The sequence below is a fragment of the Macrobrachium nipponense genome, chromosome 42 (genome assembly GCF_015104395.2).
Source record: "Macrobrachium nipponense isolate FS-2020 chromosome 42, ASM1510439v2, whole genome shotgun sequence".
NCBI lineage: Eukaryota > Metazoa > Arthropoda > Malacostraca > Decapoda > Palaemonidae > Macrobrachium > Macrobrachium nipponense.
This window is the reverse complement of record NC_061103.1, coordinates 1,355,020-1,379,267: the sequence shown is the minus strand read 5'-3', so window position 1 is coordinate 1,379,267 and position 24,248 is coordinate 1,355,020. Positions and strand designations below refer to the sequence as shown.

The 24,248-nt window shown below is 33.5% G+C and overlaps 1 pseudogene; it reads left to right on the top strand.

Annotated features, from left to right (window-relative positions):
* The window catches only part of LOC135212923 (PDF receptor-like), a 267,896-nt pseudogene extending 244,097 nt beyond the window's left edge, over positions 1 to 23,799 (top strand).
* The last annotated feature ends 449 nt before the right edge of the window (positions 23,800 to 24,248 follow it).

Genomic DNA, 24,248 nt, shown 5'->3' with positions numbered 1-24,248 from the left:
TCCACCTCTTTTTCTCCATTCTGTCAGGTAATCAAAATGAGAGTCAAGTTATATAAAAAAATAACTATTTATTTAACAATGGAAACTCAGTTAACCCCATAACATTAAAATGTCTAAAACAGTAATTTGTCACACCAATTGTCTATTCTCCCATCGGGACCCTCGGTACCCCCTTGCCAGAGCACTCAATTCCCTCCCCAGAACCGTCCATTGCAGCCGGAATATCTCACTCACGGTTCAAAAAACACTTTGGCATCCGCCATCGTGGTTTTGCCTTCCTCCCTCGCATCTTTGTGCAAGTCTTCCCATAGACTTGGCTAGAGACGCCATTATCAAAGGAAGAGGCGCACACGCACATATGAATGCACACTTCGTTAACGCCCCTTGTTACTGGCTACATCCAGTTTCCCAAAGGCACTTTGAACAAGAGCCCATGAACTGACGAACATTGACTCGCCTAACTATGCAGTTTTCATATCACGCCACCCAGAAATCATTTATCAGCTTTTCTCGGGTCGTTGCTTCGGCTCTGTTCTCTGTGCATTCCAAAAAGGTCACAGCGCATCACATTATGCCATTAAATATATCATTAATTATAATCTCTATCACATATATATGTATGTATATATATATATATATATATATATATATATATATATATATATATATATATATATATATATATATGTATATTAAATATATACATATTGTGTGTTTCACATAATTATGTATAAACATTACATATTCTATTGCCAAAACCAAATTTAATAGGAAATAATTTATCTCTTAAATAGGTAACTTTTTCTTATCTGTTGCCCCTAAGCGTGAAGCGTTAATTCCGTTTAATGAATTCAGAACACACGCTCCATTTTTCGTATTGGAATTGGAATTCATGCATAAATATTGCGTTACAGCTGAAGGGTACTTGAGTATTACATTTTCTTTTAATATCTGTTCTTTCAGTACGAATATGGATAAAGACGAAATTGAATCCGATTTTTTTTTTTCAGAGATATTAGACGAGGATTCTTCAATTGATTGACAGATATAATTTACAGACATACAAACAGAGGACAGTGTGTGAGAATTAAACAAATAGACAGAGAGGATGGAACTTGATGACAGTTAAAAAAACATTCAATATATATATATATATATATATATATATATATATATATATATATATATATATATATATATATATATTGAATGTTTTTAACTGTCATGAAGTCCATACCTCTCTGTCTATTTGTCTGATTCTCACAACCTGTCCTCTGTTTGTATGTCTGTAAATTATATCTGTCAATCAATTAAAGAATCCTCGTCTAATCTTTCTATTATCATATATATATATATATATATATATATATATATATATATATATATATATATATATATATATATATATATAATAAGTCATTTCACTTTTCCGTGATTCATATACATATATCGAGCTACAATGTCCTTTAATATCTAATTCGCTCTACCTCGGAATTAATATATTTTCATATATGCTTAACCGAAAGGGAATTTTTTCTCGATAATAGACTTGCCTGGATCGGGGCGCGATCCCAGGATCCTTTCAAATCCAGGAACGTCAGTGAAGCTTTTACCTACTACACTACCGACGGTAGTGTAGTAGGTAAAAGCTTCACTGCGTTTCCTGGATTTGAAAGGATCCTGGGATCGCGCCCCGATCCAGGCAAGTCTATTATCGAGAAAAAATTCCCCTTCGGTTAAGCATATATGAAAATATATTAATTCCGAGGTAGAGCGAATTAGATATTAAAGGACATTGTAGCTCGATATATGTATATGAATCACGGAAAAGTGAAATGACTTATATATATATATATATATATATATATATATATATATATATATATATATATATATATATATATATATATGTATATATATATATATATATATATATATATATATATATATATATATATATATATATATATATATATATATATTATATATATATATCTTGAAGTAATGAAAGTCCACAGTTATGTAAAATGTGTATTAAAAATACTTAAAAAGACAGGAGCTTTCGTCTACTTGACTAGGCATTGGAAGGAAGAACCCCCATTGCAGGTGCCGATCCTGAAGTTTTGGACGAGGGAACAGCCGAACACACTGAGGAGGTAGTTCAACCACGGACGATCGGCTCGTCTATTGACCAGATATTTGAACGAGGGAATAACATCGTTGGGATTGTTTGTTTTTGTTGTTTTCTCCCTTGGAGACGGTTCCAGCGTCCTGCCTGTCCTTCGTAACTTTTTGTATTTTTAAAAAAGGAAAAGTCAGTACGACTGATGAGGTCTACTGATCAAGTAGACGAAAGCTTCTGTCTTTTTAAGTATTTTTAATACACATTTTACATAAATGTGGACTATTATTAATTCAAGATAATCAAGTCATGGTGGTGGTTTTTTAGATATATATATATATATATATATATATATATATATATATATATATATATATATATATATATATATATATATATATATATTTGCATGCAAAACCTGCCGACAGACAGACAGTCTTATTATTAAAAGGAAACCCACTTCGACCGAAAATGAGTGGACGTTTTATTTTGCCTTTTATTTTCCTCCCTGTCAACAATTTTCGAATTTTGTGCAATTTCCGTTTTCGCTCGTCGCCAGGCGGTAATTGACGGCTTTCTGAAGACTTTGTGGTCCTTTTATCAAAGGAGTTCAGACAGTAAATCCTCCAGCGTGATTTTCCTGACAGTTTCTCTGGATTTGCAATTGGAAAACATATGATTTGAAATCGATTTTTGGAAGAGTGGGTCTGCAACGGTTACGTCGATCATCAAATATTCAGTAGATTTAGAATAGTTACATCATTAGTATCGCTTAAATTATAGGCACAATATGTGACTTCGGTAGAGAATCTGATATTTTCAGTTCATTAATTGTATTTAGAAGAACTACATAAATAACAAATAAAAATAAACTTTTAAATTATTAGTACAAATATTCAGTAGATTTAGAATAATTACATCAGTATTCAACTGAAGTATCGTTTAAATGATCGGCACAATATATGACTTCGGTACAGAATATGAAATTTTCAGTTCATTAATTGTATTTACAAGATTACATAACTAACAAATACAGAAAAACTCAAATTATTAGTACAAATATTCAGTAGATTTAGAATACTTACATCAGTATTAAACTGAAGTATTGTTTAAATTATCGGCACAATATGTGACTTCGGTACAGAATCTGGAATTTTCAGTTCAATAATTGTATTTAGAAGACTTACATAAATAACAAATAAAGATCAAGTTTCAAATTATTGGTACAAATATTCAGTAGATTTATTTAGGATACTTATATCAGTATTAAACTGAAGTATCGTTTAAATTATCGGCATAATATGTGACTTCGGTACAGAATATGAAATTTTCAGTTCATTAATTGGCTTTACAAGACTTTCATAACTAACAAATAAAGATAAACTTTCAAATTATTGGTACAAATATTCAGTAGATTTATTTAGAATACTAACATCAGTATTAAATTGATAGTGTCGTTTAAATTATCGGCACAATATGTGACTTCGGTATAGAATCTGAAATTTTCAGTTCGTTAATTGTATTTAGAAGACTTACATAACTAACAAATAAAGATAAACTTTCAGTTTATTGGTACAAATATTCGGTAGATTTATTTAGGATACTTACATCATTATTAAATTGATATTGTCGTTTAAATTATTGGCACAATATGTGACTTCGGTACAGACTCTGCAATCCATTAATTGTATTCAGGAAACTTACATAGATAACAAATAGAAATAAGCGTTAAGATATTTTGTAACATCATTTGACTTAGATTAAGAATCTTAAATTGACAGCTCATAAATTGTATTTAGATTTACATTAATAGTAAGTTGGCAAAAAAGTTTAAATGATTTGGGTATAGAATATACGTCGAATAACAAACAAAAAAGTCATCTGGAAATTCGAATAAAGTTCATCCGTGTCCCTGAAATTGAAATGCTTGGATCGATCATTAAGTGATCATGAAATGCATTTAGGATACGTACATCAGCAATAAAATCAAATAAACGTTTCAGATCATTGGAACTTATGACTTAGTGTTAGAGTCTGGAAATCATATAAAGTTCATACTTGTCCCCGAAATTGAAATGCTTGGATCTTTTATTCAATATTCATCAGTTATATTTACGATACTAACATTAGCAATAAACCAAAGTGAACCTCCTAATTATTGGAATAACAGTTGAAATCAGGGATAGAATCTGAAATGTCAATATAAGCATTTTATCGGAAAATTCGTGTCAACTTCATTCGTGTTCCCGAAATTGAAATCCCTGACACGAATGTTTGCATGAGCGACTGTGTGTGAATGTCCGTATTGATCCCGGGATATTTGCATTTCATTCCTCTTGTATTTTTTTGACAGAGAAACGCCTACCCTCTTCTATATTCGAGTTTCTTTTTATTCGAAGGGAAATCACTGTTGCAGCCGTTTGGATTGTCTCTGATGGGTTGGAGAAATATTTTCATGATGATTCTGTTCTGTGTGAGGTTTCCTTGTAATGAAAGTTATTTTGAGTTATTTTTTCATGAATTAGGGTATATATAATATATCAAATTATATTGTTTTGTAATTGTAGAATATGGTTCAATGCTTGCAGTTAATGTATCAGAACACAGAAGCCCACACACCTGCAATATATATGTTTATATATATATATATATATATATATATATATATATATATATATATATATATACATATACATATATATATATATATATATATATATATATATATATATATATATATATATATATATATATATTGCAGGTGTGTGGGCCTCTGTGTTCTGATACATTAACTGCAAGCATTGAACCATATTCTACAATTACAAAACACTATACATTTGATATATACCCAAATTCATAAAAAAAACTTTATATATATATAAATATATATATACCTATATATATATATATATATATATATATTATATAAGCGAATACCACGGGAAAATGATATGCAGAAATCCAAGCGATTCGTCTTTACTAAGACATTGTCCTTCCTGTTTTTGTTTTATTTATGGTACCTTTCCAGTGAATACTATGTTCTTATTTTTTCACAGGTAAAGTCCGCCTTAAAGAAGTCCTGGTCAGATTACCACAGTAGAAGAGACATCGAAGACAGCAGACGTCATTCTGTGACGTCCTTTCGTCTGCACAGGTATTGGAAATCCAGTGTTACTTTTTCCTTGTACTTTACAAGTAGTACAGAGTTGTCGTAGTGGTATTAGTAGTAGTAAAATTTGAATTTTATGTCATCAGATTTAAATTACCTAAACAATTCATTTGTGATTTTACATTTTAGCGAACAGTTTTTTTTTTTTTTTTTTTTTTTTTTTTTTTGTGGGGGGGGGGGACGTTAAAAGTGTGAATAAGATAGTAATTCCAATTTGGTAACTGGACGATAATAAAAAAGTTTTATCTTCATCTGGGAGATAAACCATCTCTCCCTCTCTTTCTCTATCTCTCTCTCTCAATCTCTCTCTCTCTCTTCTCTCTCTCTCTCTCTCTCGTAAGTAGCCATCTTGCTTGGTGAGTCGTACCCGCGTGAAGTCAGATTAATCAACAGATATCACAAGTTTAACATACGACTAGAATTTGAGAAATATCTAGAAGTGTTCGTGAACTATCGGTGATAAGATTAGTGTGAAAATAGTAGGATAAAGCGTCTTCTAAGTTAGTTTATCAAGTGTAATACTATAAATCAGAACAAGATGGCAGTAAGTTCCAACTGCGGGAAGAGGTGGCGTAATTTGGCGTGTCTAGCAGATTCGCAATACGATGAGGTAGCAGGAAGGGAACTGGCATTTCTCATCTATGAAATCAGCAACAGTCCTAACCAAAAAGATACAAAAGCATTCATAGATATATTATAAGGATATAATCCTTCAAACTGGAACAAATCTAATGAAACATCTTGAAAATAATTGAAGAAGTTCCAAATAAAATCCAAGTGGTCAAGAGACTCATAAAGAAAATATACATAAACCAACATATTCCGACAAAGAAAATGAATAAGGTGAATCTTGTGAATATCCTAATTGATGCATTAGGAAAAAGAATGCCAAAAGCATGCAAACTGTGTAAGGTTTGGTATAGCATAGTCAATCCACAAAACCTAATCAGAAAATGTGCTGCATGCAACATTCCGACCCATCCACAGTGTGCTGAGGTAATACAAGATTTGAGAAAAGATACAAGAATTTTTTTGTTCAACATGTCTATCATGGATAGACAATGTTATTAAATCAAGATTGAATGTACAAATAGTTGAGGATGAAGAAGAAGAGGAAGAGGAAGAAGAAGAAGAAAAAGAAGAAGAGGAAAACGGAAGAGAAGTAAACAAAAATGAAATGACAGAAAAAAATAAGGAAAACAAAGAACAAGATAAAAGTATGGATGCAGAGATACTCATTGATACTACATATGAGGCAATAAAGCAGCATACCTACGAAGAAATAAATTACGATATGACAACAGAAAAGCAAATCCCGAAGAGGCTCTACCCAGATCTATACAATGACGGGAAAGAGGAAAAATAGACAAGAAAGACAAAATCTGCAACCTTTTGAAAAGAGGGAATTGCAGATTTGGAGAAAGATGTTACTACAAACATCCTAAGATATGTCAAAACTATGAAATATATGGTAAATGTGCATACTTAAGATGGATATGGGGATGATTGCAGAGATCTGCATCCAAAAATATGTAAAAACCTAAAAGAAGGAAAAGGATGTAAGTTCGACAAAAAATGCAAATATATGCACCCTGTAGCCATGAATCATAATCAAATAAATAACCAACCAAGTAATAATCCAAAATAAGAAAGAAACAAATAAAAGAGAGAAATAAGAATATCAGGTAAAAGAGAAAAGCAAACCACCAATGAGATATGCAGAGGTGTCAGCAAAAAATTTCAAAGCATCAGCTCCGAAATTCTACTCAAGAGATAATAACTGTATTTATTATGCAAGAGGATATTGCAGAAACGGAGAAAAATTGCAGATTCAGACACAAAATGAATAATTATGATGAAGGAAGATCAAATATTATGGAAAAGTTGGATTTTTTAATGTCAGAATTTCTGGAAATGAAAAAAAGAACAACATACCAGAACAGGAAAGAGAAACATGGGAAAATCCTTATTACTACCAGTATTAAATGAAGGAGAAAAACACGCAAACCATCATAGTGATGAATGCGCAGGGTTTAGTTACGAGTAACTCAAAAAGAAAAATAGAGTACTTAGAAGAACTAACCCAAAATGAAAAGAAAATAGATATAATGAATATAAGTGAAACCTGGTATTCCCAAGAGACTGGGAATGATGATCAAATAAAGGGGTTCCAAACTTATAGATCAGATATAAAGAAAAATAGGAATCAAGGGGGAACCGCAATATATGGGAAAGACAAAAAACAAGGAAAAAATATATGAGAAATATAGTAACTCAGAATGTGAACTAATAGCGGTAGAATTTGAATCTGAAAAATTGATGAACATAGTAATATATAGACCTCCTAATACTAAAGAGTTTGACTTAATAATTGAAAATTGGATGATATATGTAGAAATCACAAGGACTGGACTATTCTCCTATCTGGTGACTTCAACTTTCCTTTCGTAGAATGGAAAGAACGAATAGGAGATTGTGGTTGTACTTATACATATAAAAAAGAGAGTAATAGTAGTGCAGAAGATAAGAGGCAATTTGAAAAGCTATTAGATATGCTACTAGAATACAACATTCAACAAATAAATCACCTGCCAACAAGAAAGGAAAATACTTTAGACCTAGTATTTGTGAACGAGATGAATTATGTTAAAGAAATAATAGTTTATAATGCGAATATTTCAGACCATAATGTCATAGAATTAACAGTTCATTCCAAAGCAAGTGAAAATAGAGATAAGCAAGAAATGAAAAAGTGGGAAGGATATGGAAATACAACTTCTACAGTAAAAATATAAAATGGTCAGAAATTAATGAAGAATTAAACAAAGATTGGGATAACATTTCGTAAGTGATGACATAAGGGTAAATACGGAGATATTATATAAAATATTGGAGAAAATAGTGGAAAAATATATACCGAAGAAGAAAAGTAAACATCATTCACGCATACCAAGAGACAGAAGGATCTTGTTCCAGAAAATCAGAAAGTGGAAAAAAGGTCTTGCAAAAGAAAAAAATGCATGGAAAGTTATAGAACTAAAAAGTAAGATAGAAAATGCAGAACAAAAGATTATACAATCAAAAGAAAATGAAAAACGGGACTTGGAAGAAAAAACCCTATTAAATATCAAGCAAAACCCCAAGCTATTATACTCATATGCGAAGAAGATGAATAAAAGAAGAATAGAAATAGGCCCTCTGAGAATTGAAGGGAGATTAACGAATGAAAAAAAGGAAATTTGCAACATACTGGCAGAACGATATAAGAGAGAATTCACCCCTAGAATAGATAATGAAGATAATGATATAGAAGTAAGGGATGAAAATAGTGAATATTTAGCTGACATAGATATTAATGAAGCTGATATTGTGCAGGCTATTAATGAAATTAAAAATGGAGCTGCTGCAGGGCCTGATGGAATTCCTGCTATTTTGTTAAAGAAAGTAGTTCATTCTATCGCAAAGCCACTTGCAATATTATTAAGACAAAGTGTAGATATAGGCAAGATTTATGATGAGCACAAATTAGCATATATACCCCTACTTTCAAAAGTGGATCAAGACTAGAGGCAAGTAATTATAGGCCTGTGAGTCTAACATCACATATTATGAAAGTGTATGAAAGGGTAATGAAGAAAAATATTATGAAACATTAATAAAAAATAATTTGTTTAATAAAGGGACAACATGGTTTCGTACCCGGAAAAAGTACACAAACCCAACTGTTAGTCCACCGTGAGAACATATTCAAAAATATGAAAAGCGGAAATGAAACAGATGTGGTTTATTTAGACTTTGCAAAAGCTTTTGATAAAGTAGACCATAATATATTAGCGAAGAAAATTAGAAAAAGTAGGAAGATGGTTAAAAGAATTTTTACACAACAGAAAACAGATAGTTATTGCAAACGACGAGAAATCGGATGAAGTCAAGGTAATATCCGGTGTGCCGCAAGGTACGGTGTTAGCTGCAATACTGTTTGTTATTATGATTGAAGACATAGACAATAATGTGAAGGATTCGGTAGTGAGTAGTTTCGCAGATGACACAAGAATAAGTAGAGAAATTACTTGTGATGAAGATAGGAACGCTCTACAAAGAGACCTTAACAAAGTATATGATTGGGCAGAGGTAAATAGGATGGTATTTAACTCTGATAAATTTGAATCAATAAATTATGGAGACAGAGAAAGAAAGCTATATGCATATAAGGGACCTAATAATGAGACCATCACAAATAAGGAAGCAGTTAAAGACCTTGGTGTGATGATGAATAGGAACATGTTATGCAATGATCAAATAGCAACTCTGTTGGCAAAATGTAAAGCAAAAATGGGAATGTTGTTACGGCACTTCAAAACAAGAAAAGCTGAACACATGATTATGCTTTATAAAACATATGTTCGTAGTCCACTTGAATATTGCAATATGATATGGTACCCACACTATCAAAAGGATATTGCACAAATAGAGAGTGTACAAAGGTCCTTTACAGCTAGAATAGAAGAAGTTAAGGACCTAGACTACTGGGAAAGACTACAATTCTTAAAATTATATAGTCTAGAAAGGAGAAGAGAACGCTACATGATAATTCAGGCATGGAAACAGATAGAAGGAATAGCAGAAAATATCATGGAACTAAAAATATCAGAAAGAGCAAGCAGAGGTAGATTAATAGTGCCCAAAACTATACCAGGAAAAATAAGGAAAACACACAGGACATTAATCCACTACACACCAGCATCGATAATGCAGCGTCTATTCAATGCGTTGCCAGCTCATCTGAGGAATATATCAGGAGTGAGCGTAGATGTGTTTAAGAATAAGCTCGACAAATATCTAAACTGCATCCCAGACCATCCAAGATTGGAAGATGCAAAATATACCGGAAGATGTACTAGCAACTCTCTGGTAGACATTAGAGGTGCCTCACACTGAGGGACCTGGGGCAACCCGAACAAGATGTAAGGCCTGTAAGGTCTGTAAGGTCTCTCTCTCTCTCTCTCTCTGTCAAATTAAAAAAGTCCGAAGCGAAAGGTATCGTTCCTGTGGTATTCTTTGTGAACTTTAATCTGAAATCTTTAGTAATAAACTTCTCTGATCCCCGAGGCATTTTTCTCCTTAGGTAAAGTTTTAAATTAATGGAGTTTCAGAGACTTATTTCGTGAATAACATGCGGAAATAATTTTTGAGTTAGTATTGTTAATAGCAGTCCGAGGGAACAGTGGGGAAAAATTTTTTAATATAAAGGTAATACGAAATGTAGGGCAAAACATAAATTTTAAGAGTATAAAGGTAAAGTTGACGTAAGCAACTTCAAGAACTGTCGGTCAAAACTGTTTGAAAGGAAAATAAATATATATATATATATATATATATATATATATATATATATATATATATATATATATATATATATATATATATATAGGTGTAAAATGAAAACAAAAGCATTACTATGGTATGATAAAGTGGATTTAAAGACGTATGATGTAGAATAGCAGTTATTGATAGTTATTATATCATAAATAGATAGAAATATATTAATGAAATACAAAAAGAATAGTATTAAGTTAATAGTGCGCTATGGAATGAGACGTGAATACAATGTAAATTGATTGAATTTTAAGATGATAAAGTACAGTATGGGGACAGTGAAGAAAAAACTGCAGAAATAAGTGAGATTTTGAAAGTGTTTGCAGGACGAGAAAGTTGAGAGTAAATGTTACAGTTATGAGGGTCAATGAAAAGGAGAAAGATGGAGCGATGAAGATGGAGAGTGGAACAATGGAAGCAGTAGATTTCTATAAGTATTTGGGAGTCAATATTTATGATGATTGTAGCATGAGAGGGGAGGTAGGGTAGGACACATATTACATGAAGCATGGGAAGTATTAGTGTGTGCTCAGAAATCTAGAAGGAGACCTAGAGTGTTTGTGAAAGCAAGGGGATTATTGAAGCAACTTTCCTTTATGGAAGTCAAGTGTGGAAGTCCAATGTGAATGAAAGGAAACATCCCGGAAAAAAAATGTGAAATAATGGCTTAGGCAAGATTCAAGAAGAAATGAAAGGATGAGAAATGATATACACAAAAGCAGCTCCAAGGTTAACTTGGGTGTAAAGATTGACTAGAGAGTGCTAAGATGGTTCAGTGGTGTGGAAGAAGTGAATGACAAGAGGGTGATGAAAAGAGTGTATAATTCGGAAGAGTTAGAATGAATGAGGCTTAGGAAGGGATGGGTAAATGTGTGAAAGAGGGAGTTGAAAGAAAGGTCCTTAATATTCATTCTGGACACTTGCAAGATTTATTTACGTTGGTGTATTAGGCAACTAATGGAAGTTGTCTGCACAGGGATTCATGCGGCGTTTATAATATGAAGGAAAATGGCTTAATGTTAAATAATAAAATATATATATATATATATATATAATATATAATATATATATATATATATGTATATGTGTGTGTGTGTGTGTGTGTGTGTGTGTATGTGTGTGTGAATGTGTGTGTGTGTTGTGTGTGTGTAGGTAGGTATACAGATTTTAGTAGTGATATCTCCTCCTTAAAGGAATAGAACTACAGACAAACAAGACTTAGAAGTCCAAAGTCTATAGAACACTGGGAAGGAAACCTCAGGACGTCTATTCGAACTCGCATACATTTTCCTGTCAACCCGGAACACTGGAGGTCGCGTGGGTCACCCTGCGTTTATTTTCGGGGCTTTTGAAGTGGAATTCCCCCGAATTCGAAGACCTGGTTCGGGGTATTTCATGCTCTCTCTGATTTAAGTCATGCTACGCGAAGATCCCTCCTGCCTTTTAATGTGCAGAAATTTATTGATATGTTGACGTCAGCGTTATTCGAAACTCGAAAGATTTTTGAATGTTAGTATTTTTCGATAATGTTAAATCATTGTTATTCTACAGAATTTCTTAAGATTTTGGATGTTAGTATTTTTAGATAACGCGAAGTCTTTGTTATTCTACACAATTCGGAAGATTGTTGGGTGTCAGTATGTTTCGATAAGATTAAGAATTTGTTATTCTACAGAATTTGGAAGCTTGTTGGATGTCAGTATTTTTCGATAATGTTAAGTCTTTGTTATTCTACAGAATTCTAAAGATTTTGGATGTCAGTATTTTTCGATAGGGTTAAGTATTTGTTATTCTACAGAATTTCTTAAAATTTTGTATGTCAACATTTTTCGGTAAGTTCAGTCTTCTGTATTCTACAGAAATCAAAAGATTTTGGATGTCAATATTTTCGATACGTTGACTTCCGCGATATTCTGCAAGATTCGAACCATTTTTTTAACGTCAATCTTTTTCGATAAATTGGTGTCATTGTTATTCTACAGAATCAAATAATTTTTGTAAGACATTTTCTTATATTTTGACGAGTTATTCTGTAGAATTGAACCATTTTCCTGCACGTAAAATTTCACCTAACTAGCGGTATGAATCATATTTTTGTGTTGTTTTAAATAAGGGATTTTTTGTATTTTTTGAATTGAAGAAGAGATCATTTTTTATCTGTTTGATAATTAAGCAAACATTTCAAAATATTAATAGGAAAAATTATATTTTCCATTCATTATGAAAAAAATATACAAAAACTCGAAATACAAAAATATATAAAAACCTTGTATTCATCTTAGTGGTTGAAGTAGCAACTGGTTTTGAAATGGAAGATAACAAAGAAACCATAAAATATCAATTTAAAGAGTCATATTTTCCATTCATTATGAAAAGGAAAAAAACACGAATGCAAAAGAGAAATAGAAATACGGTGTTCCTATTCCGACACTGGGAAACAGTGTTGCCAATTGGTATGTGTTTACCCTCCAAACGTGGTATAAGATTTACACAAAACCGAGGAAATAAGTGAAATTAACGTATCTATTTGTAGTATATATACATATTAGAGCAATTGCATCATTATTGCGTTACTATGACATCTAGAATTCATGGAAACAGTTTGTAAATGCATCGGCGTATGTGAGAAGCTCCACTAAATTGGCAACAATGCTGGGAAACCTCTGGTTATCTATTCGAACTCACGTAAATTTTGCTTTCAACCCGGAACACTATTGCGCCGCCGGTCGCCTCATGTATGTATATTCGCGTGTGTTTTAAAATGATTTTCGCCGTGAATTCAAAGACGTGGTTCGTGGGATTTCATACTGCCTTTGATTTACATGGCCCCTGCGTGATGCTATCATTTCCTATGCTAGGGGTTTTGTATAGATTTTCCATTTCTTCGTAATGTTACGTTTTTTGAGGATGTTGACGTTAGCCGTGTTCTGTGAACTTCAAATTGTTTTGTGATTCAACGTATTTTTAATGTGCTGACGTTATTGTTGTTCTATAGAATTTAACCCTGCTTTGCGTTTAAAGTTTCGAAGTAGGAGCCAAATTATGTTATTTATAAGTAACTAAGTAACACCTTCAACTTTGTGGTTATTTGAGCCTTAATTGTCATAGATCTGTCTTTCTGTTTCCTTTAAAAATTATAAGAAATAACATAACGTCTCTGTTATTGTTTTTTTTTTTCTGGAAAGTGTTTGTTATCAGTTTTACTGAAGAAGAGAGATAATTTAAATTATCATGGTATTGGCTGGTCTTGATTTTGTTTTAGGAGGCTTCCTCCTTTGTAACATGAGAGATAATTTCTTGTCTCTTTACACTGTACTGCGTGATCGTCATTTGTTCTTCAGCAAAAACGTAAGGTTGATTTGTAGCCACAATTTATTTGTATCTGATGAATAGTAATGTATTTATTTTTTTCTTTCTATTTTTGGATGTCAACCCCAGGTCGCAATAGCTTTGCCACCAGTAAATGCATTTTGTTTTCTTTATGTCAGATTAAACCATCTATTACCCAATGTTTGCTCCAGTCTAACAAACATTCAGTTTACTAGGCCATAAAAGCCTTTTTGGACATCAACGGAACAAATGCACCTACCAAAATTTGTCCAAAGCAATTTCTTTTCCTTCGACTCATCTCACTCCTTGATCGCACTCTGATGTCCCTACTTGCGCTCAGCTGGGAAGCGGCTTTGCTTTCTCTTCCCCGAAAATGTTAAGAACAAAGGATAAACTTAAGCGCCAGTGCCAGAAATCTTCCCTCTGGTGATGGCCAATATACGTCGTTAGTATATTACTTTGAATGTCTATGTACGCGGTACTGCGTTAAATGACTATTACGTGAATACTGATTGACTTTTTTTTTCTTTTGCTGATATTTTCAAAGTCCGATCGTATCTTCAATATATTTCACGTGAAACGTCGTCTGATTGATGGCTTAGGTAGATCCCTCAAAGATATAGAAAATAACATAACGTCTCTGTTATTGTTTTTTTTTTTCTGGAAAGTGTTTGTTATCAGTTTTACTGAAGAAGAGAGATAATTTAAATTATCATGGTATTGGCTGGTCTTGATTTTGTTTTAGGAGGCTTCCTCCTTTGTAACATGAGAGATAATTTCTTGTCTCTTTACACTGTACTGCGTGATCGTCATTTGTTCTTCAGCAAAAACGTAAGGTCGATTTGTAGCCACAATTTATTTGTATCTGATGAATAGTAATGTATTTATTTTTTTCTTTCTATTTTTGATCCCTCAAAGATATAGAAAATTAATTCTTTTATTATTATTATCTTTTTTTTATTTGCGAAAATGAAGAGGCCATGAATATGATGGGATTTATTTTATACTATGTCCTGATATTTGGTTGTCAGCCCTCTTATCGCCTCGTCTGCATGTCTACATTTCAATTATGTCTAATTACTGTCTTATTTTTCCGACGTAAGTTGAGAGTATTTCCACTCGAATATTTTAACGTCAAAGTTGAAAAGAAAAATAAGCTCACCGACCAAAAGTCAAGTGACAGAGAAAAGTCATCAATGGGTTATACGTAACTTGAGTAGTATCCCAACTACACTGCATACCAATCAATTTAAGTATCAAGTGTCTACGTACAAAATTTTAGATATGCAGTGTATTACGAATTACGTACCTTAATTTCTTGCTTCGTGCTAAATAGTGAATCCATTATTTAATCTTTCTTTTTTATGCTATTACTGAGAATATTGAATCCGTCACCTCCTGGTCGATTATAATCGAAATTACTAACAAAATTCACAGTTCCTAGACATCATGTTCAGATTGGCTACGTTTAAGAGTAGACGAGATGGTTTCGAAGTCGCTTGTGCATTGTAATTCATTACTCGAACTAGCAGTTTTATTGTATATCCCCCAAGTTCCTTGTAAAAATCTGAACTTTACTATCTTTGTTTGAAACAAAGCTGGAAACTACTAGACAGACAGCGCTTCTTCATAAATATGATTTTTATTTTTAATACGAGCCCACATCAGTATTTGCTGGTATGGTAAGACACGGGCTCTTGCTTAGAGAACATTACATGAAATTTTACACTTGTTATCAATTGTTAACTCTACAGTAGATTTCAAATGTTGGGATTTATATAAATTACGCATAACGTTTAGGTTTATGTATACACAAAGAGAATAGTATTTTATATGAAAGAGAGACTCGCGGGAAATCGAATTTGCTTTGCTTTCAAAACCCCTGTCATGATATTAACTGTATTCAGTCCTCTGTGTGTGTGGAAATCCAACAAATTATTGTTCCGATGAAGCGTAGTTATCGAGCTGTGTTCATTTCCAGTGAAATTTTATATGATTGCATTTTCCCAATTTTTCGCAAATGATGTTCGGTTTGAAATGAAGTCATTTAACATGGCTTGTTGGTCAGTATACCAAACTATGGAAGAGAAATGACTTAAGACTTGCTTAAACTCGCAGTGATAGGTCCCAAAATTACCTACGAATACAGCGGAGTGAATTTATCTAAACAGCTGGTGTACATTTTTAGTTTTTTGTAAAAAAAAAAAATAAAAAAAAAATATATATATATAAATATATAGATAAATTAAAAAAAAAAAAAAAAACTGAGGGGGCTTTTTTTCTGTCCGTTAGCCCTCAGATCTTAGAAACTACTGAGGCTAGAGGGTTGCAAATTGGTAAGTTGATCATCCACCCTCCGATCATTAAGCATCCAAATTGCAGCCCTCTAGCCTCCGTAGTTTTTATTTCAAGGTTAAAGTTAGCCATTATCGTGCGCTTGGCACCACTATAGTTGCCAATAACAAGACCACCACTGGGCTGTGATTGAAAGGTTCATGGGACGCGGGTGAGAGTTTTATGGGCCGTGGCTGAGAGGTTCGTACAGCATTATACTCTGTAAAGAAACTCGATTACGCCGAAGAATCTTCAGCGCATTATTTACTTGTTTTATTCTGTTCTCTGTCTATTGAATGGAATTACCACTAAGGTTCTCTGTCTATTGAATGGAATTACCACTAAGTGCGTGGAAAAATATGGATGATTTTCGACAGATAAGTGACAGACTAAGTTGGCAGTATGCCAGAGCTTGAAAGAAATATACCCAATTTAACCAAACGCCGAAATTTGCCCCAATTTAACTGGATGCTGCGCCAAAAGCTAAGAGGATCCCGCCATATTGCAAATCCATTTGAATTCAACATCAAAAGAATAAAACTGAGGGCCAGCCAACTGATGCATTCCAATCATCCTTCCGAAACCATGCAATTATGTAAATTGCGGACAATTTTAAATCAATCTTGTCAGCGTTTAAATATAATGAAATAGAAAAAAAATATAGGTACACAGGACGTCATGGCCAAGCGCTCTCGCTTCTGCAGATTTCTTTTTCTTTTTGCTTTCAGTTTTGTAAATTGATTCGTATTCGTCGCATTTTCAAATCTTTCCTTCACAAAAGCTTTCTGATTCTCGCATGAAATTGAACGGTTAGTCTGCCTGATTTTTAACATTCATCATATATTTACACATTTATTTTTAGTTTATTTAGATACAAGTGAGAATTTAAGTGGCACTCCTTTATATAATTTTATTTCATAGGAAATAACAGATAACTTTATCCATATGGTGGTGGTGATAAATATAGAGAAACCACAACGTAGGAAAGGCTTTCTATTTATTTCTTTATTCATTTATTTGATTTGATTTATTTATTATTTGGAATTTGTTTGCGTATTTATTTTCCTGGAAATACAAGACTCTGATGAGTAATGATAAACAGAATTTAGTGTTGTTCAATTTAATTTTTCTTTTCACAAGAAAACTCCCAAGTGAGAGTCCAGAGAACATCAAACAAACCTCAATTGCTCTCAGGCATGGAAATGATTAAACCCAAACAGAAATCGTATTACTGGAAGGTCTTTCATAACAGGTATCAGCCTGCATGAATAACAAGCTAAAAATGCGCCAAAGTTTCTTAGCGCAGTCGAGTTTTATGTACAGCGTATAATCAAGACCACCGGAAATAGATCTAGCTTTCGGTGGTCTCGGAATAATACCGTGTCAGCCGCGGCCCATGAAACTTTAACCACTCCCCGGTGGTGGCCTGTCCTATATCGTTGCTAGACGCACGAGTATGGCTAACTTTAAATGGATCAACATACCAATTTGCAGCCCTCTAGCCTCAGTAGTTTTCAAGATCCGAGGACGGACGCAAAAAGGTGCGGACAGATAGACAAATAGCCATCTCAAAATCTCCATAGTTGTCTTTTACAAAAAAATAAAAGGCACTCAGTATTTCAAAACCTCCCTTTCAAACTGTAAAGGATGCAGTCATTAGAAGGGTCATTTATTTCTACAAAATACATAGAAAATCTTGAGAAAAAATTACCTAGTCTGAGTGGAAGACAAGATGTCCAGAAACTGTTTATGTAGTAGTTTCGAATATGGTGTACCTTAACATTGAAAAAATGACGGCAATATATACTAATCCGAGGATGTTACGTACCGTTGCGAATTTATGGGACCTTCAACACGTACATTCATAAAAATCCTATGCTGAAAGAAGGTGATACTGGCCTTGACGACTGACAAGTTTAAATGTAGAAGTCAGAGCCGGAAAATGAGGAGAGAATCACCTATGACGTTTTAATATGCAAAGATTCTCGGACGTCTTGAGGTATTAAAACAGATGACGATTTGAATAACATTCATATTTAACTGATAGGTGTAACCCACATCCAAAGGGAGAGGGTTGGACAAAGTAAACCTCATTCAGCTGAAACATAAAGAACTCTTCAAGATGAGTCTCCTTCTTATACAGTATCTCGGTAATCTTTAGTTTTTGATTGTCCATTTTTTCTTAATAATAATAATAATAATAATAATAATATCAATAATAATAATAATAATAATAATAAGTAATAATCAAATAATAATCTGTATTTCAGTTCAGGGCCATATACATGGAATATCCAAAGTAGAGGCATTACGTTGCACATAATCTAGATACACTAGATAAATTGATAACTGGTAATATCCAAAGTAGTAGTAAAAATCGTACTTATATTAATGGTAATGACACAAGAAAGTAAAAAATTGTATGGTATGATTTTAGAGAGCGATATCTCTTAATGCGCTGCATATTGAAATTGTTGTGAGCATAATTATGGTTTGACATTTAAGCTTAAGTTTTTCGGGTTAAGGGATGCAGTTATCGGAGTAATAAATCCACAGTTATGTATATGTACATATATTTAAAGATAAGTCTGTACACTAATTCCGTAAAGCTTTCTGTACAGATTTATCTTTAAATATATGTGTACAGTTGCACATATACACGTAACTGGATATTTTTCTCCATTTCAAGACTCACGCTAATAGGTGTATTTTATTTTTTATACAGTTATTATCATACAGTTAGTTGCAGGACATTGGGGAAATTGCAAGAAGTTATATTTGAATTGCAGGCAAATTTCCAATTGTTAAACTTGCAAAGAGGACGTCGATTTCAGACGTACATTTTGTGGATATTTTTTTTTAAATGACAGATAACACCTCGTGTGACAAATGCGCCTTTTCACGTGGCCATTATCACTCATAATTTATATCAGTTTTCTTGGTCAGAGTCTCTCTCTCTCTCTCTCTCTCTCTCTCTCTCTCACATCACAAAACACAAACTTTCTGATGGAAAGAGCCTCATAGTTTCATTACCTTACTAAAAAATTTCTAAAGAAATGAATGGCTATGAGTGAAAACATAAGCGTAAAATAAAGAATAATAAAACCAGCATGCTGAAAACCAAAATAATTTAAACCCCATACTTCAAAATGGTGAAATATCCTCTGTTGAGGAATTATAAGCAACGATTTCAATATCGCCCACGGAAAGGCCGCTCCACAAGTCTTTGGTACTGGGTAGGGTGGAGTCGTGATGCTTTTACAAAATATGGGAGCTGACTCTGTAAAGTGAGTAGCTTGCACTAATGTATATTAATATTATTATTTTATATTTTAGTAGATAAAACCTATACACATGAAACTAACACACACACACACACACACACATATGGGCCATTGATTTGAAACCCAAGCTTCCTAAGAATGTTGGTTCCAACCTCCCACCACAGACTCCACACTGCAGCAATAACTGATCATGATACAGAGCTAGTAATTTTTTACCGGCCTGGGGAAGACGCGAACCCGCGACATCTGAGTGTCATTCCACGACTTGGCATAGTCATTAAAGGTGACAATGTAAGATCTCTGTTGAAAGGGTTTTTCGAATGAAGCCGAACAGGATATTTTCATGGTATGGTTTAAATCTTGATCTGGATTTGTTGTGGATAGGCAAGCCACACTCGGAGCTGTTTCTGCCTAATAATAAATAAATAAATAAATAATAAATAAATAAATAAATAAATAAATAAATAAATATAAGAAAGCAGATACCAAAGACTACTTCCTCCCGGACTGGTGAACAATATTCCAATGGATGCAGAACAAACGAACTTCAGAATCATCGATAAATCACTGTATATTCCGCAACTCTGTGAATATATCTTCTATTCTTACTGCATTTGATGATCCAAATTGCAGAAAATAATAGATAAATACCCTCAAATATTCCATGGTACCAAATTGTACCATTGAGTGCCATAATTCTTTATCTGTTCCCGACTGCTTGAAGATCAGTAAATTCATTTTGCAGCCGACAAATAACCTACTCTATCAAATTTCACCTAATACCAGCAGTTTAACTCAATAAATTTATTGTACCGTTGATATCTCTTCATAAGCTTATAAACCATGAACAAACTGGAAGCGTTAATCAATTTTAACAAGCATATTTGCAGTCTAGGCTCTCGGCCTTTAACTCCTGTAAGAAGATATATTATTCTACGTTATCAGGAACGACTTAATTTGTCGGATTTAAATTCCCATTTCCGACTTCGAGTACACTGTGAATTCAATCGATCTGCAGATTCAGAGAGTGAATTTGCATTGATTACAAGATTAGTGAAATGGTAAACATCCCCACGGACTTTCAAAAGATGTAAAAAATATTTGCTCTGCAAAGTTCTAAGTTCTCTCCGTGATCCTCAGTGGTTTAGCATAAAATATGTTAAACTCCTTCATTTACTCAAATGGGTGATCTTTTTGGGACGTCATTCGTCACGAAACAGCAAAAGCCTCTAAAATAGTACGCAAGTAATGTCTTGCTAATATCTTCAGGAATACGCTGCTATGGCCGGCCTCTTGGTCCCTGGTTAAATCTTATTTCCACGCCAAACTTATTCATCAATTTTCATAAGATGCCAAGCTTTGAGTGAGAACTAATACCATACCGAAATTTCAAGGCATACGAACGTCCCCCACACGAGAATTCTGACACATGTTTTGATCTATTTTTACTTTAAATTTTGCTATGCTGTCTCAAGTTCCGTTTTTTTTTTTTTTTTTTTTTTTTGTGAGAATGGTCCAGCATTTTACTTTGAACTAATTTTTTCATGGTGAAGTAAGACGTATTAAGATATGTCTCCTCGTTGAATGATGACGACGTTTCTCTTTGCAAGACGCAGATCATGTGATCAAAGTAATGAAGCCAAGTGACATTTAATTTGATGGTTTCCATACAGTGTCTTGTAGACTGCGAAACCTGACTTATGGATACAATGAATTATTATTATTATTATTATTATTATTATTATTATTATTATATTATTAGTATTATTATTATTATTATTATTATTATATATTCAGTAGATGAAACCCAGTCATAAGGAACAGGGCCAAAGAAGCCATTGACTGGAAATCCAAGCTTCCAATTCACTGGGACGAATTAAGAGGAAGTAAAGTGAAATGCAGAGAAAAAGAGATCCCACCTATCACAAAAAAATTAATTAATATACATACATTTAAAAAGTATTAAAATGGGAGAAAAATATTAGGGTAGTCATGCATTGCATTTTTGCTTGAACTTCTGAAGTTCCAATTGCGCCACATCCTCTGGGACATCGTTGCCAATTTAGTGGAGTTTCACACATACGCCGATGTATTTACAAACTGTTTCCATGAATTCTAGTCGTCACAGTAATGCAGTAATGATAAAATTGGTCTATATCCTGTATACTACAAATAGATACGCTAATTTCCACTTATTTCCCCGGTTTTGTGTAAGTCTTTCTACCCAGTTTGGAGGGTAAACATACCAAATGGCAACACTGACCTGGGAGGCTGTTCCACAGTCCAACGGTGTGAGGAGTATAGAACCTCTGGAACTTTGGAGAAGTTCCACAGCGAGGCACGTTTATTCCATATTGGTGCTGCTATTCAGCGAATCTGGTTGAAAGCCAACAGAATTTGTAAGAGGTAAGAGCTGGGCTATTTATCATCGTAATCTTTGATTCGCCTTTATTGTCACGAACTGAATATGAAGAGTCTTCATACTATACCGAATGAAAGCTAACCCCCACCACGTAACTCTGAAGGGAACAAAGAACTGAATTCAATATTGAATATAGGCCAAACGCCAAGCACTGGGATCTATGAGGTCATCTCAGCGTTGAAACATTAATTGACAGTAAAAGGTTTGAAGGTGTTAACAGGGTAGGAGAGGAACACATGGCAGTGGGACGCCGTAGTTAATAAACGATATCTTCGTGCGGCCCTCTATTTGACATTTGCCATATGATGTTTAGTACTTGCCCTTCAGGGGATCAAGGTATTATATACACGTATTTGTATATAGCGTGGCGTCGCCAAATGATATAAAAAAAACGACGTCTTCGTGTGTCACCATCTACTTGGCATTAACCATACTAACAAACATATGTATACAGAAATTACTATGTATGAAAATTCATAAAGTAACTAAGTCTACGGGAGTAGCCAGCCTCGTTTCACGGACAGAACCACCTCCGTTTCAGGGAATCCCTTCTTACCCCTAACCCCTTGGGGGGGAAGTAGGATGAAAACCCCCATTATAAACCATCATAGGGGTCCCCACTATAACCCTGCCAAGTTTCATGAACCAGCCGTTTGGCCATGATTGAATAACAGACGAACGGAAAGACATTCCGCCCATTAAGTAAGATGGTGTATAGTACTGTCACCTAGGAGTAGGTGACGCGTAGATAACAAGCCAGAGTTGCACCGAAAAAATTTGATTCCGAAAAGTGTTTATTTCTCGCAGAAAGATAAATAAGAGAGGAAGTTATTCCTTTCCCTGGGAAACTGGATAGACGCATAACTTTACGCTTACCGAGAACGGCATCGCTCCAAGAATTACAGCTATTTTATCGTCATAACTCCAAGAATTACAGTCACTGAAACTTACGCTTTCTCATCTTTTAGATTCATCGTTTAAGTTTTGTATACATTTTTCTTGAGTTCCTCATATGTTTTCTGTATATTTTGTTATTTTTCCATAATCTCATTCATTTAGTTTCTGTTTTTCGTATTCCCTTTTTCTTCATTATTTTCAACTCTTCCGCTTTTTTTATTTTCTTTTTCCCCATATGTTCACTGATTTATTTAGTATTTTCCACTTACCTGTTTTATTTATTGTATTTTTTCTCGTATTTTTACTAATTATTTTAATTATTTTTCATTTACCTGTTTTATTTATTTCCCTTTTCCCCATATGTTTACTGATTTTTTTTATTGTTTCCACCTATACTTTATTTATTTTCCTTTAATTTTTCATTGCTTTATAGTTTCTTTGTTATTTTCCGTTTATCTACGATTTTTACTTCATCTAATATTTGTCTTTCACTGGAAAACTCTCAATTTTTTGCATTATTTTTTTTTAGTTCCTAACGTTAATTTATCTGTTTATTTCCTTTAACTATTTTATCTATTTAGTTTCCTGTTCATTTATCTATTTATTGTATGGTCCATAAAAGAAGGATCTCCGAGCGGTTCGGACACAGCAGTAAAGCCTCCTCACCGGTGCAGAGCTACGCCACTACCAGCAGTTCTTACCAGCCAGCGAATCACCCAATGCCGTAAGGAAGTCCCAGATGAAGATGACCACTTTCGTCTTTCCTTCGACGGTGGCAAAGGCGATTTTTCCTTACCGTGAATCCGAGATACACCGCGCGATCAAGTGACCAGGAACTTAATACAGTGACAAAAGGATTCAGAAAGATTCCAAAGTCATTCTCTCTCTCTCTCTCTCTCTCTCTCTCTCTCTCTCTCTCTCTCTCTCTCTGCGTCGAAGCAGAGAGGAACTTGGCCAAGTTCTTCTCTGTATCAAATGACATTTAGCAGATAACCTTTCTTATGTTTCTATCTACTTTTGAGTAATTTATAATTAACAACATTAATGTACCAAAGTCGAATCAACTAATATTTTAAGGGGCAGTAAATGTACCTGTAAAATAATATTGTGTGGATGTGCATCTTGAACAAAAAGTAGATTTTTTTAGCCATTATAATTCTATCCTCTGATATACGATTCTTTCCTTCCATTTTCTCTTTTGATAAAGTTTGTTTCTGATCAGTTCTTAAGAAATGAAGTTGGTTGTCATTTTTATTAACATGATTTTATTAGGGCAGTTTTAAAGTCTGTTAGGATTTTATTGCGATGTATTAA